We start from the raw sequence: 14279 nt of genomic DNA on the forward strand, positions 1-14279 counted from the left end.
GAGGATTTAGTAGAATTTCAGACGTTAAAAAAATTCTTTTTTTGCTAAAGCGCTACTATGACCAGTTCATAAAAAAAAAAAAAAAATTCTATCCCGTGCTGCAATAATTCCTCCTATCCTTGCCATGACTTCTTTTATAAAGCACAAAGGGTGAAATACATTTTTGGGATCCAACAGTGTGAAATAGGATTAAGTTTAATGGGGTTGGCCCATTTCAATAAGAAGCTTAATCCCGCCCCTTTTTTTTCCCAAAGAACTCCACCTGACTCGGGATTGTTTTGTGTCGCCGGACATCTTTGTCGGCTATTGTCGGCGGGCGGGTAATTAATCCATCATCTCGGGAGGCCCGGCTGGCTTCATCCATCGTGGCTTGAAGGCAAGCATTTTTCTGGATGTCATTACGTTCAACCTTTGACCGGGAGCTTTCAGGGAACGGGTCCGGTGAGACCGAGCTCGCTTCTCTCCATCCTGTGGGATGGCTGCTTTTGGAAGAAAAATCTAGAAGAGCTTGTTGGCCTCTTCTATTTGCCTTGTGTGGTGGGACCAAAGATCAAGAGTCAGAGTCAAAGATCTTGGACGAAGAATTCTCAGAAAGACCAACTGGATTATTTTTCTTCCGCCCGTCAACCACATATGAAAACGTTCACCACGGCGTCCTTCACGCTCCATTTGTTTGCTTTAAACGAGCTCGGACTCACTTCACTTGATTAGCCGAGCGTTTCCCGCCCACTCGACCGACCTCCATCGACTTATCGACGAGCGCTTGAGCTCCACGTGTCACTCGACGGCGGCCGAGTTAAAATGATATTTTGATGAAATATTTTTTTCTATTCTCGGACGACGTACATTAACTCGTGGAAATTCCCGCCTTGTAATCGGGTCTTGCAACGCTCACAAACTGTTCGAGCGAGTCTTCGCCTGCGTCTCATTAATTCAAGCTGCGGGCCAACGCGGCTACAAGAATAATTTGGGAAACACCGGCCTTTATGTATTATTCACCCCGCTTCTTAATAATGCATGGATGGACTGCGCTGTTAGATGGCGACGTCGGGATGTTTGTTGTAAATTTTCCTCCTTAATTGGCCAGAGGTGCTCGCCAATCTGACCGCCGGCCTATTTATAAGAAATGAAGTCGGCGAATAAAATGACTTGTTTACGAGACATTTAAAAAATCACAAGAGACTTAATGAAGAGCTGAAAAAGCCTCGACCAATGGGAGCGGCTTTTGTCATTTTGCGAGATTAATTTTAAAAAATGCTTCAAACCTGACGAGTGCAGCACAGCTGCAAAACGCTGCTTCACCACGTTTGCTTCAAAAGCACTTTGTGGCGAAAAAACCTTTTTTAAACAGTTGAATGAACGCCGTGCCCTTTTTGACTGAATGTGTTTGTGTGTATGCACATGCCATCACACACACACGCTAAAAGCGAGCGAGTGAGAAGGTGCAGACGGGAGCTTTTAGTGACGTTGTCGCGACGGAAAACAGCACTCGAGTGTTAACCTTGGAACGTAAAGTTCAGCGTCTACAAGAAACCACAAATGTAGGCAGGCTGCCAGAGAAACAACTTCTTTGCCCTTCCGGGACTTCCCTTCCGGGATGGCCGCGACATCCATTTCTCCATCACCTCGGCTCTCGTTTATGAATGAAAAGCGGAACTCGCACGTCATCCGCGTTTGAATTTCTTCTCGCCTTTCCGTTTTAATGGTTGACATCGATCATATTTATCAGCCTTAATTAAAAATGGTCGGGGCAAGGCTGACAGACCCTTCTTTTTTTAATGGCGCCCAAAATAACAAGAAGATGGCGCTAATTTAGTAAAAAAGTAACAACGCTATGCGTACATATATGTTTCATCACGGTGAGATCAAGCTGGCATTTTTTTCCGCTAATGATCGAAATGTTCGCTTATCACAGCGCGAGCGAGCAAAACAATCGCTTGGCTGTCTGGCATACAAAACATCTCACGCGTTCCCATCTACAAAAGCTTCCAACTCGTGACTGACGTCCTAAGCTTTAATTGTGCTTCTCGCCGACTACTCCAAAATGCCAAAACCTGAGTTGAACATGAAAGAAGACAGCTGCAGCGAACCGTCCTTGTTTGGAAGCTTCAGCATCAGAACAGCTCGATGGATCCCCTCGGGGCTCCGAGGCACCAAAGTCCGACTCGGAGAACTACCGAATCATCGAGAGAGGCAGCCCCTATGGATTTTCTCGCCATCTAAGAGCAAAGGTCCCTCGCGTACATGCGACGAGCCGGTCGATAAGTCACACAGAGGCCACGGTGCGTGAACATGCTCCACTCTTGCGCAACCACGTCCATTTATTAGGAACGCTCAATAATACGTGGATGACTGCAAACTTGAGTCATCGTCCGTCCCGCTAATACAATCCCGGTGACTCTTTTTCGATTCATTTCCGATTCTTTTTATTTCCTACGGGGGGGAATATTTACTACGGCTCGGCGTTTTGTTTTTCACACGTCGGGCGTGCGTAAGCTGGAGTGCGCTTCTCGTTTCGGGAAGAGAGCGGTTGAGTCACGATTCCCATCAATGAAACGATAATTACAGAGAGATGAGTGATTTATTTTTTTGAGTTGGGAATAAGATGAGGGCGGCACAGTGGCGCATGCTGGTAACCATGGCGATGAAGGTCCAAGCTAGGTTCAAAGAGCTTGTGATGTTGAAGACGATTTAGCTTTTCGTTCTTATTTTCGCCGCGGCGAGTGTTTATTTTCCAAAGAGCCGTGGTTTTGTTTTGACGTTGGAATCCACGGGCCGATTACATGCCTTCATTTCTCCCCTCGCAGCTACAAATTGAAAGCAAACAGTCTCTTATGCTAATGGATTGAGCAAATCACGGCTCGGTGGCTGCCGGGCGATTTGCCCGCCTTTTATGGCGCCGCCGTCCCCGCGTGCTAAAGACAACAATCGGTAATACGATTGCACTTTTAACTCGGCGGGTGGGAAGCTTTCGTACCTGAGAGGAAGTCCAAGCGCGGTTCAAAGACAAGGCGGCTTTCTCTAATCGCCTTTTGCCGTTGCACTTACCGCCATTTCCGTCCTCCGCCCGGGCTCGTCGCTTATCGGCCTTTTATCATTTGTCACGCGCGATATTGTCTCACTCTGCTTTTCTCCAACGACTCCCCCAGCAGTCGCCGCTGATACTTTTATTACCGTGGCCAAACACGACGTCCCTCTGTGCGGTATCGTTTTGCTTTTTTTTTTTTCCCTTAAGTTGTGACAGCGGCCATTTTACAGCAATGCAATCTCGGAGTTCACATTTGCACATTGCAGGCTAATAAATATTCAGCGGAGCAGAATTAGCACACTGACTCACAACTTCTTCACTGCTGGTGGCAATTCTCTTTAGTCGCTTGCCACTCGCCTTTCGACTGGCACGCCACGTGTGCACGTGCCAAATGTTGTTAGCGCGCGGGCCCGAGAGGTGTTTAAAAAGCTCGACCTGGCTTGAACTCGCTAACTTTGATTTCTTAAGTGTCATTGCGGTACGAATTATTTCTCAACCCCTCATCGTTCAAACTTTCCGCGGGTTTGCCAGGTGCTCGCCGCCCTACCCTCCTGACCCGCAAATAAAACCAGGGGAGCCGTAAAGAGAAAACGAGATTTGAATTTCAAAACTCCACACAGCGCCGGTTTCGCTTCCTAGAGTTCACGACCCGTGACTATGTCCCCGGGCCTAGAAGTCTCCCAGCGGGGGAGACCGGCGAGTCTTCAAACCGGCCACCATGAAAAGAGGCCGAAGACGCCTCGTGGGGGGGGACAAGATGGCTCCCGCGGCAACAAGGAGGCGCGTGATGGAGAATACTAAACGCGTAATGGAAAAAGATGAGCGGGGGTGAAACAACAAAGAAGCCTGGCTTGCTATAATTACATCCCAGGTGACTTGTAATTAATTTCAGCGAATATTCACAGAGCTGCCCCGAAGACACCGAGAACAATATTTATGATCAGGCAGCTTGCCAGCCACTTTACTTATGTTTGTCATAAGCAGAATTTTTTGTGGCTTCTATATTGGACGAGATTTTTATTTTTTTTTCTTTCATCCGGATGACTTTCTGAATCTAAAATTCAAATAGAAGCAATGATGGCTGAGTTGAAATGAAGTCAGTTAAATGGCATCTACTATGATCATATTAAAATGCCCAAGTTGCCTAGCAACCGCCAACGCGGTAGCTCATGTTGCCATTCGCCCGCCCTTAAAATAAACTTAATCATTTGAATATAGGATTTACTTTCCTCTCAAAATATATAGGCACTTTTTTTTTCTCCTCTCACTCCATCTGACATTCTCCTTTAGGTACATTTCTAATCTTAATTGGATTCCCCTCACTATGAATAGATGGCCCAAAAGTGCTCGCGGCTATCTTGACTCGCGTTTCACCATTCAAGATTTTTTTTTTGCCATCATTATCACACCCCAAAAAAAAAAAAATCCACAAGTGTCAGGGGGTACTTTTGGGAAGTTTGAAGCAAAAGGTACTCAACGTAAAGTGTGTAATTTAGAAGCTGCTCTTATCTTCCCGCGGCACCTTTTGTTGATGTCCATTTGGCTTTTTACAACGTCGATATTTTGCTGACGGGTTCCGTTTGGTTATCATTGCCATAAAAAGGTGTAAAAAGTGCGCCGTTAATTGAAATTACATTGTGATTTAGTTCCGGCACAATCGCGATTTGCCACTTTCATTAGGACGCGTTTTAAGACTCGTCTCAAATCAAAGCCGACTTGGCGAGTTCGGGGAGAACGTTTCCATGTGGGCTGCTATGGAAACAGATTGTGTCATCCGAAAAATACGAGTATGAAATCTTCTCTGATGTTTACTTTAAGCTGTTTATTTTTTTTTTTTAATTTAATCTTTTTTTTTAATTAAATCATTTAATTTTTCCTTAATTTAAATACAATGAACACATGGTAGTGTATTATTTATTTCCCCTTAGCGGTTCTTTTCCACTCAACGTCGCCGCCGAGACATCTCAACAAATAGAGCCGTGATGATGACGGATGGGATCAATCTGACTCAGCCCGGCTTTGTCTTGGCGCTCACGCGCTACGTTTGCGAGCCACGGACTTTGAAAATAACACTCCGGGAGCCTTACGACTCGCAGACCGACTCTGAGAATCGTCCTCGGCAATAATCAAAGCCCTCGTTTGAAAATCAAGATGACGGGAGCGTAATCTAGCGCCGACCACTTCGACGACATCGTCCTTGAAGAGCCCGCCGCTTTCCCATTCCACGCGTCTGTCTTTTTTGGACTGCACTGTTATCATTTGGTGGCGGCAAAGCACTATTTTATTGTGGTGCTCCCGGGCCAGGATGGCTGCAGAGTGTCCCATTAAGCAGCTGGCACATCATGAGTCCACATCGCTTTTATTCCAGGCCGCCGCAATATGGCTCCGGTCCACGCGGCCCGAATGGATATTACGCTAATTCCGAGGTCATTCCAATGCTAAAGCTAAGCTTTGGATTAGAACGCTCGCTGGAGCGTTCTTGAAATACCTGCCGGGGTCCCACCGGCGGCTATAAAAAAGCGACGGATGAAAAGGCCCCATCAAGGTCACAAAAAAAAGCTAGCAATCATTCGGCGAATTAATAATACACACGGCCGACGCGCTTTGCTAGCAGTGTTATTTTTGTTGACGAAAATACGCCGTTCAAAATAGTCAACCAAAATCTCGGTGGCGAAATGCGAAATTGCATGAAGACACAAAATTGTAAAATTCATTACAAATTGTGTTCTACTGATAGAAATTGCGGACTTAAATAAAGTTAACAAGCCGACGTTAAAACTCATCGGCCGTGAATTCTATTTTTAGTTTGACGAAAGCTTCTGGCAGCCCGGCCTGTTGCCAGAGTGAAAAGCACTTCACTTTAATCAGCGGACGGCAACAAATAAAAAAAAAATACAACTCGGCATCAACATCACAAGGGCATGTTGTTACATCCAAACGCTTCTTTTCTGCCGCCAATTAGTGATGGCGGCGCCATCTGTTCACGTCGTCCCGCCTCCCGTCGGTGACGCTCGCCGGGTTTACACGTATGCCAATTAGAATGTTGAATGTTCGAATTGCCGAATCAGCAAATATTTCTTGTAAAGGCGCAATTGTTGATTTGTGAGCCGATTTAAATGCAACTAGATTCCCTCCATTGATTTTCCTTGAATGAATTACGTAAAAAAAAAGGCAGACAAGATCGTTTGAGCTAGTTTCGTCCAAATTGCAGACATCAACACGTGTGCACGGGCCCGAGGACGGTTTTCGGCGGACGTGAGCAGCTGGCGAAAGGTAAATAGAGCAGCTGAAGAAAAGCAACAGATGCGAGAGGCCATCGAGGGACGCCAACCTACAAATGGGCTGCTGAGCCAGCACGCCGCCCCGAGAAACCGGCCGTCCTACTTGCGGTAAGGGCACAGCTGCTCGGGGCCGGCCTAGAAAGTAAAATGTGTGCGAATATTGGACGAAAAATTCCAAAAGATCAGAAGCGATCCGGCTCGAATCAAAAAAAGGGCATCTCGGCTATTTTCACCTGCCATGTTGCAATCGCCTCGCTCACACCCTCACCGGCGCACTGCCCCCCGCCCGCCAAAGTGTCAAGGAGAGCGCCTCATAAATTATTCCTGCCTTTGCATTCTCAGTGCAGACACGAGCAGCTTGCAAAGAGAACAAAAAAAAAAAAAACAGGCATCAGTCACTGGCGGACAGAGCAAAGTGTGTTGCTTGCTTGCTTGCACGGGATTTAAGATCGCGGGGGAGGGAGGGAGGGAGGGAGGGACGACGGACGGGGGCGCCGTTTATTGTTAGCAGCAAACATCTAGCTAACCAATGAGCTCAAAGAACAGGTAGTGGTTGCCATGGCAGCCGCATTACCTCGCACAAAAGACGCATTATTCGCGTTGCCTTTGAGAAGCTCAGTTTGTTTCTTGTTAAAATGAATCGGGAATACAACAGACTCCCGTTTGGAAACCAAAATAATCTCGGCGGCGGGCAAACGGAAGCTATGTGACTATTTAGATTTACAATTTGGGAAAGTGATATTTTGCAATTGTTGAGTACTCCTGCCGGCAATACCAAAAAGTAGTATTGAACGGTTTGAGTCGTGAATCATTGCGAATCGAATCGAGCTCCTTTTCTTGTTTGGACTCAGACGAATGTTTGCTTACTCGGACTGCCCAAATATTGTGACATCTGTCGCCGGCGATTTGGTCGCTAAGCACCTTGGCATGCCACGTTCCAAGCCGCAAAGATGCGCTGCTTGACCTACTTAGCATCCGCTTGGGAAGGAATTTCACTTTCAACACCAAAGCAGACGCCAATGACGGTCAAGTGACGCTGAACCCTAACTCGACTTTTTTTAATTGCCAAAATGCTGCTCCGAATACGAACACTAGCTTCGATTTCCTCTCCGAAGTTTACATTTTGCAGAATGTCAAGGCCGATCCCATTAGCGTTCCTCCTCGCTGAACGGATGATGCAAAAAAAGAGGCCATGTTTCTCTTTGCTTGGTTTCAGATGGTGGTCATAATCCTTTAATGCTATTATCCCTCCCCGCCAAAAAGGTAATGACACCCAAATGGTTCTTTTGCCGCCACATTGCCCGCACAGGAGACGAGCCCGCTCGAGTCATTTCAAGCATATTACGCCGACGCTACACAAAAGTGGACACTTGATTAGACACACTGGCATCGCCTAATGTATGGAATCGTCTGCTTTTACGATATTATTGCTCAGTTCGAAGAGGCGTGGAACTGCTCGACCCAACTCCAAGGTCACTCGAGATTCTTTCCGTTGCCGGTTTTGCACCTTTCCACCCAGATCGACATGATTTTTAAAAAAAACGTAGCCGCCCCGTAAATGTTTGCGACGTAGCCTCGAAGGTTCTCGCCCGGTTCCGCCATAAATCTGATCGGATCTGCTAAAGAAGCGTGAAATGAAGCCGCCGCTTGGTAATGGGCTCCCAAACGGCCCGAATCAAACAATACTGTGCATTCGAACAATAAAATAATGTCAAGCTAATGGATTCAAATGCTTTCAAGACAAAGCAGACGATTAAATATTATGTCCTGGATGTAAAGATCATGTGGGAAGCCGAAACTAATTAATGCACAGGAGGCTGAGATTTTTTTTTTAGTCTGGCAACCCTATCCTGTCCTATATAGGGATTCAAAAAAATGAATCCCAAATTGAATCACTGCTTATATTGTGTATTTCGCAGCATTGAATCCTTTTCCCCGCCACGACTTTCCACTCACTTGTTAACGTCTTGTTCTTGTCCACTTCTCAAACGGGCGTTGTAAAATGGCTTCGGTTCTCCAGCCACTCCTGAGGGACGCGTTGCCTTTTTAGCCGCTAAATTCTCCACTTTGCTCCCCCAATTCATCACGTCGTGCGGCCGGCCGAGCCCTAAAAACGGTGACAGAAAAGCAATAAGTTATTTTCTCCGACGGCGGGGAGAAAAAAGTTGCAGAGTTGATCATTTGCCGCACATCCGTTACTCGGAGCGACACCGCTTGACATTTCATATGCGGTCGCTTTAAAACAATTCAAGTTAAGGCCACTTTAGCTTTGACAAATATGAACAAGAGAAGACAGTAGGAAAATACTTAGAAATTAAAATCCAGGTTGCAGATAACAATAAAAGAAAAGCAGACAAGTGACAGAACAGTCAGCGCTATCGGGGCCGTTCATATCTTTATTCATCTCTTAATATCATTGACAGGCAGAACAATTAACCCGCTGGCAGAAGATTAATTAAAATGTCATTCTACCTGTTGATATCCATATAACGAAATAAAAGCGTGCTCAACAACTGAGTCATCGCCGAGCACTGTTGTCAGGCAGGGGACGGTGTAATGACGACCTGATGGGGGTCATGGGGGTCGAGTTTCGCTTGGGAAAAAAAAAAACTTTAATTACCTCTTGACTTAAGTGGGCTCATGAAAAATGCAGCATGTGAGCTTACATCACAGGCTGCTATATTATTTAGCACCGCCGCGGATGGTTGGCTGCAGACGGCCACCCGCAAATCAAATGCTGAGCTTCCATCTCGGAGAATTCCCAAATTTAGGGGAAAAAGCCGCTGTGATTATTAAAATATAGCAAAATGATGCCAAAATGACGTTGCCACAGAAACTGAGGCAAACTCATGGTCACTTAAGAAGCTCCTGGCACTTGAATTATAGAATAATAAGAAGGCCAGCCGGCCGGCCTTCCGGCACATCACAGCCTAACCTAGTTGAGATTTTCTCATGTAGGTCAGGCCTCATACAAAAAAGATTGAGTCTCATTCCTGGCCCTCGTGAGCCGAGCTCACATCTCGACGAGGAATGTTGAAAAAATATTTATGTGGAGCTCATGAATAGGTAGCTGGTCTTGAACTGTTAATGAGGTTTACTCACATGGCAAAAAAAAAACTAAAAGCAACACATGGAGTCGGCCATTTTGCATTATTCATCTCTTCGGGGAGCACCAGATAGCCATTTTCAACACCATGTTCCAGTCCTCGTTATCTTATTTTCATTCCGGCTCATTGTTTGTTCTCTTCATGTTTCTGCATAATGATGGACGCAGCACTGAGAGGTTGACCTAGATGGATCCATTCGGCACAAAGTAGTGCTTACGTACGTACTTATTCGGAGTCTGGGAATTCCCGAGCTGTGATGGAAAATTCTGCTTGCTTCATAAATCGTCCACCTCGCCAAATTCAAATATCAAGCTATCGACTAAATTTAGCAGCGGCACCCACTTGGACTCACGTTACTGCCCCCTACAGGTCTGAATTCAATCTGTATAAAGCCGTTCGGAAGAATCGCAGGACGTCGTTAGTGCGACTTGACTTGTCCAGAATAGCAGAAGATTCAAGATGGCGGCGCTTAGTATGCAACTTGGGTCACGTTAGCAAGACTTGTTATCCGCCGGTGTTTGGTGAGCGCCATTTCTTTTTCGTATCTGCCCGAGGAAGGCAAATTCATCGACGGAAGCGGTGGTGAGACATTGGTGCGCCGGTGCGATAAAGGTATTTTATCAGTTTAGCGGCGGCGGGTCTTATCGGCGCACCTTGGCATTATAAATTGTTAAATTATAAGCGGCGATGGCGGCGGCGTGCCGGCTTAGTGGCCCATCCCCTGGAGGATGCACTTCCAGCTGTGATTTATTTTGAAATAATAGTCCGAATTACCCGCTTTCCTTTTTTATTTGCTCCTCGGCGGCGGGAATGTTATGAAATATTTGGAAGGAATAATTTCTTGCAATGTGTTAGCGACCTCTTTTTGCACTTCAATACGTTTTTCAAATCAAATTCTTTTTTTTTTTATATCAGCATTTTATTTGTCAAGGTTTGTTTTTCAGTGCCAATGCTTGTTTCGGTGGCGTGAAAATCGTTTTGGACAATTTGTTGACATTCCGCCTTATCTTGACTAAGCTCATTAAACACCTGACGCCTTTTTCGACTCTGTAAACATCTTGCAACACATTTGAGATTCGCTATTTGAGCTGTTATGAGTGCTTAAAAAAAAGAAAAGAGCAGATGTCAGGGAAAGTATGACTTGAGCGGCTGAGTCGTCCACATGTCACCTTTGCGCCGTATCTTCATCTGATCGAGTGCAGTCCAAACAAGGAGCAAGTGTCATCTGCTGAACTGGCGCTATCTAACGTTTTTTTTTTTTTTTTTTATCAGCCTTTTGATTTATATACACTCACGGCGCAGCACCACAGAACAGTGGGTCTTATCTTTTATCAAATGAAGATAAGACTTCTTTGAGCAGCAGTCAGCAAGTCATGAAACTGAGAGGGAGGGGGGGGGGGGGGACATCTGACTTTGAGGCTCCCAAATGTCACCCGGCCTTATTTCCATTAGTCAGTCGTGTTGCGTTTGAATGTTGCCCCCGTTCCCATTTTTTTTCCCCCCTGCTCTCAGCGATGCCCCCAAACAAACGGAGATTGCTTCGATAAAAATTAATCAACGCTGGAGAACCCTCCCTCCCTCCGGGAAAAAGGGAGTGGGCATATTTTTCCCTGCCAGACGCGCTCATTTGAATTTCATGCCGGATGAAACTTATGCATGGCTCGGAATGGCTGAAAGGAAAGAAAAAAGGGATGCAAAGCAACTTAATGAACTACTCCAGTGATTCCCAACCACTGGGAAATGATCCAATTCCACTTAATTGCTCCATGATTATTATTTATTTCATATATCTTTCTGCATCTATCTTTGCCAGCCACGTACAGTGACAGGCGGAAAAATATTTTTCCATTCTTCATTTGCATGGCTAATATCCGGATGGCGCTTTAGCATTAGCATCAGCGGAACTATTTTGACGACGGTGGGAAAATGACGATTATTTTGTTTCTGTTATTCCAGTTGTGGGCAAAGAAGTGATGTGATTTTTTTTTTTTTTTTCTGGAATAGGAGATTCTAAGTACTAAATAGTGACACGTGTGTGTTGTATGTCTGCAGCACTTTGTATGCACAGCATGTGCAGAGGTCTTCCTCGGGCAGCGCTGCATCAATATCCCTCCACCAACGGCACGCACACACACACAAGCAACAGTAGAGTGTATTCCTCGAGAACAAACTACAAAGTGAAGACGGGAGACTGGTGAAAATAAATGACTCTTGAGACGTGGTTTGATAAATGGTTCCCTCCTTTCAAATTGTTTTCCGCACACATGAATATTGGCGCTTCGCACAGTCGACTCATCGGTTAAAAATCACCGCCGATTCGTGGATAAATAAAAGGGCAAAAGTACAAAAGAGGATTAGGGGCCAGTGGAAAAAAAAAAAATAATAATTCTGAGAAAGTTTTCAAGTCAGAATTGTCACTTTAAAATCAGAATTCTGAGGGTAAAGTCAGAATTCAGTTGGTTGAGGTTGGGAAATAAAAACTTTTTTTTTTTTTCCCAGTAAGATGACACCACCAATAAATATTAAAGTTACCTCATGACTTCCTTGTTCTTGTGCCCCAAGATAATTCTGACTCAGTTCACTTCCCGGGCAACTTTTTTTTTTTTGCCTGTTTATTTACTGCGCTCACGTGGCGCCCTAACGTTGTAAAAATGGGTTTGTCATACCTTCAAGCGGGCCGCTGCGGAGACATCTCATTTAATCAGTCAAAGCCATCCATCAGAGCGCAGGGGACGGGGACGCCACGCCATTTTTCAAAGTTATATATCGGGAAGTCTTGAGCCTAGCCGTGGGGGTGTGTGTGGGGGGGGGGATCTGTAAAATGGCATAAACAATTCAAGTCGCATTAGCACGCTACAACAATCATGGAAAAAAAATTAATATATTTCCAAAAATAAAGGATTAAAGCTAAAAATAATCCAGCCATTCACAAAATACTGAACACAAGTGATTGTAGATTTCTCCAAGAGCTAATGTGAGAGGTAATAGCTTGGTGATTACAGTACTGTACTCGTTGGATGTCATTAGGGCCAGATGCACATCACTGTTTTTAATGGCTGCTAATGAGCCTCCTAATTGACGCAAACACCGCAGGCAGTGAACTCTGAACTTTAATTGGGACAAGTCTGCTCGTATATTTGCCTTTATTGTCCCTTCCGAGGCAATGGCGTCTTTTCATCACGGCAAATAACAATCGGCGCTGTCAAAAGGAGAAGTCATTTGCCGCCGCAGATTTACGGCGAGGGAGACGCTAGGCCGACAATATCTAATTAAAAAACATTGTTCTGCTGCCATCTTGTGGTGTGTTCAGGTACTTCAGAATGAGCATCCCAATAGCAGGATTCTTTCTATAATAGCTATGCTCCGTTTGGACCGTGCTGGGAGTTTTGTGTGCATATATATCACATGTCAATTAATAATAAATCTGCTCGGGGGTTTAAAATACATTTAGAGAATTGTTGAAAAGGGAATAAGCGGTCCGGCCGGGCGATCCGTTTCTGCTCCGAGCCGCTGTTTGCCCTTGCGTGTCGCATTACGCCGTCTTATCGCGTCAAGGATAATTGGAAGTGTGGGAGGGAATACCAAGCGGGGATAGCGAGGGCGGCCACGCAGGCAGGCAAGAAAAAAAAAAAGAAATCAAAGGACAATATTCACAAGCAAAACGGTGAGATATGATGTCAGTTGATGGAGCCTTGGAGGACAAATATTTCATTTGACTGCTGCAGGTGGATAAGAGAAAGACAAATAGATCTTAATTTGTGTCCTGCATGATTTGGACACCTCAGAGGACTGATAAAGCAATGTCATTTGAAATCCTGTGTGTAACCCCGAATCATATATCACCATTGAAGTGAATTGATTTTTTTTAGATTTTTATTTCATATTTACTCTACATTTTTTTTAATGCAAGATTTTTATCCAGTGACTAACTATATTTACATTACATTATTTCATGCATTTAATTTTTTTCCATTAAAAGCTTGCATGAATAGGGTATGATGGGTATTTTATTTTTTATTTTTTGTGGAGTACCAGAAAATGCAGCAAGCTCTCTCCATGGGTCAACACTGCCCCCTGGTGACTTTATGGAGTTTTTGCATTTGGCCCAACCTGCACTGACTTCAACATTTTAAATGTGACCTGAGTCATACACCTTATTACAAAAATGTTCACATTCATCGAATGTTATCTATCCCGAAAGTGAGTCCCTAAATTTCCCTTGGGGAAAATGTGACTTCAACAAAGGCCTGATGATTTTTTTTGCTCATTTACAATTTCAAAACTAAAGCGAAGGAGAGGGGGGGAGTGCTAATCAGATTGCGTCCTCCTGAGACTGCATTGTGTTGTCCGTGCTGTGTTATCATGCAAGGAAATTAATTAGGAGTTTCAACTTCTCCATCTACAGAGTCATTAAAAAAAATAACGCAATGAGAAAATGAAAAGAGTTCACCGGGCCTCTCGGGGGGGAATAAACGTGGGAGGCGCTGCACAGGAAATGACCCACATCTCGGGTCTGGTGGTGATAATAATAAAATATGGACTGAGTAGAACAAAACATTGGCAGCTGCTCAAAAAATTTTTGGTACGAGATGACCGTGTCCTTGATTCAGCAGGAAAAACAAATACAAGTGTGTACTTGCTCATATTGTCCACATAGTGGCACTGTTGTTTTGCACAACAATAATCTACCAGGGTCTTTAATTGAGGCCTTATTTAGTTTAGTGATCAACTTGATAGATTAGCCGGAAGCATTTATACGAGGTCATGCCATTTATTGACCTTACTGACAAACCCATCAAATATTCAAAAGCACCGTTTCGTTTAAGTTCGGTTTACGACCGGGGCCTTTAGGAGCAAATGAAT

The 14279-nt window shown here is 44.8% G+C and overlaps 1 protein-coding gene across 1 annotated transcript in view; it reads right to left on the reverse strand.

The window, feature by feature from the left end:
* The window catches only part of nrg3b (neuregulin 3b), an 83501-nt gene extending 71330 nt beyond the window's left edge, over window positions 1-12171 (reverse strand). Inside the window, exons 1-2 of the mRNA XM_049759305.1 lie at window positions 12083-12171; window positions 8266-8416 (exon numbers count right to left, since the gene is read on the reverse strand). The gene's annotated coding sequence lies outside the window, so the exon portion shown is untranslated. The remainder of the gene's footprint in view (window positions 1-8265; window positions 8417-12082) is intronic.
* Window positions 12172-14279: the final 2108 nt, after the last annotated feature.

This window comes from Syngnathus scovelli, chromosome 21, assembly GCF_024217435.2.
Source record: "Syngnathus scovelli strain Florida chromosome 21, RoL_Ssco_1.2, whole genome shotgun sequence".
NCBI classification, from domain to species: Eukaryota; Metazoa; Chordata; class Actinopteri; order Syngnathiformes; family Syngnathidae; genus Syngnathus; species Syngnathus scovelli.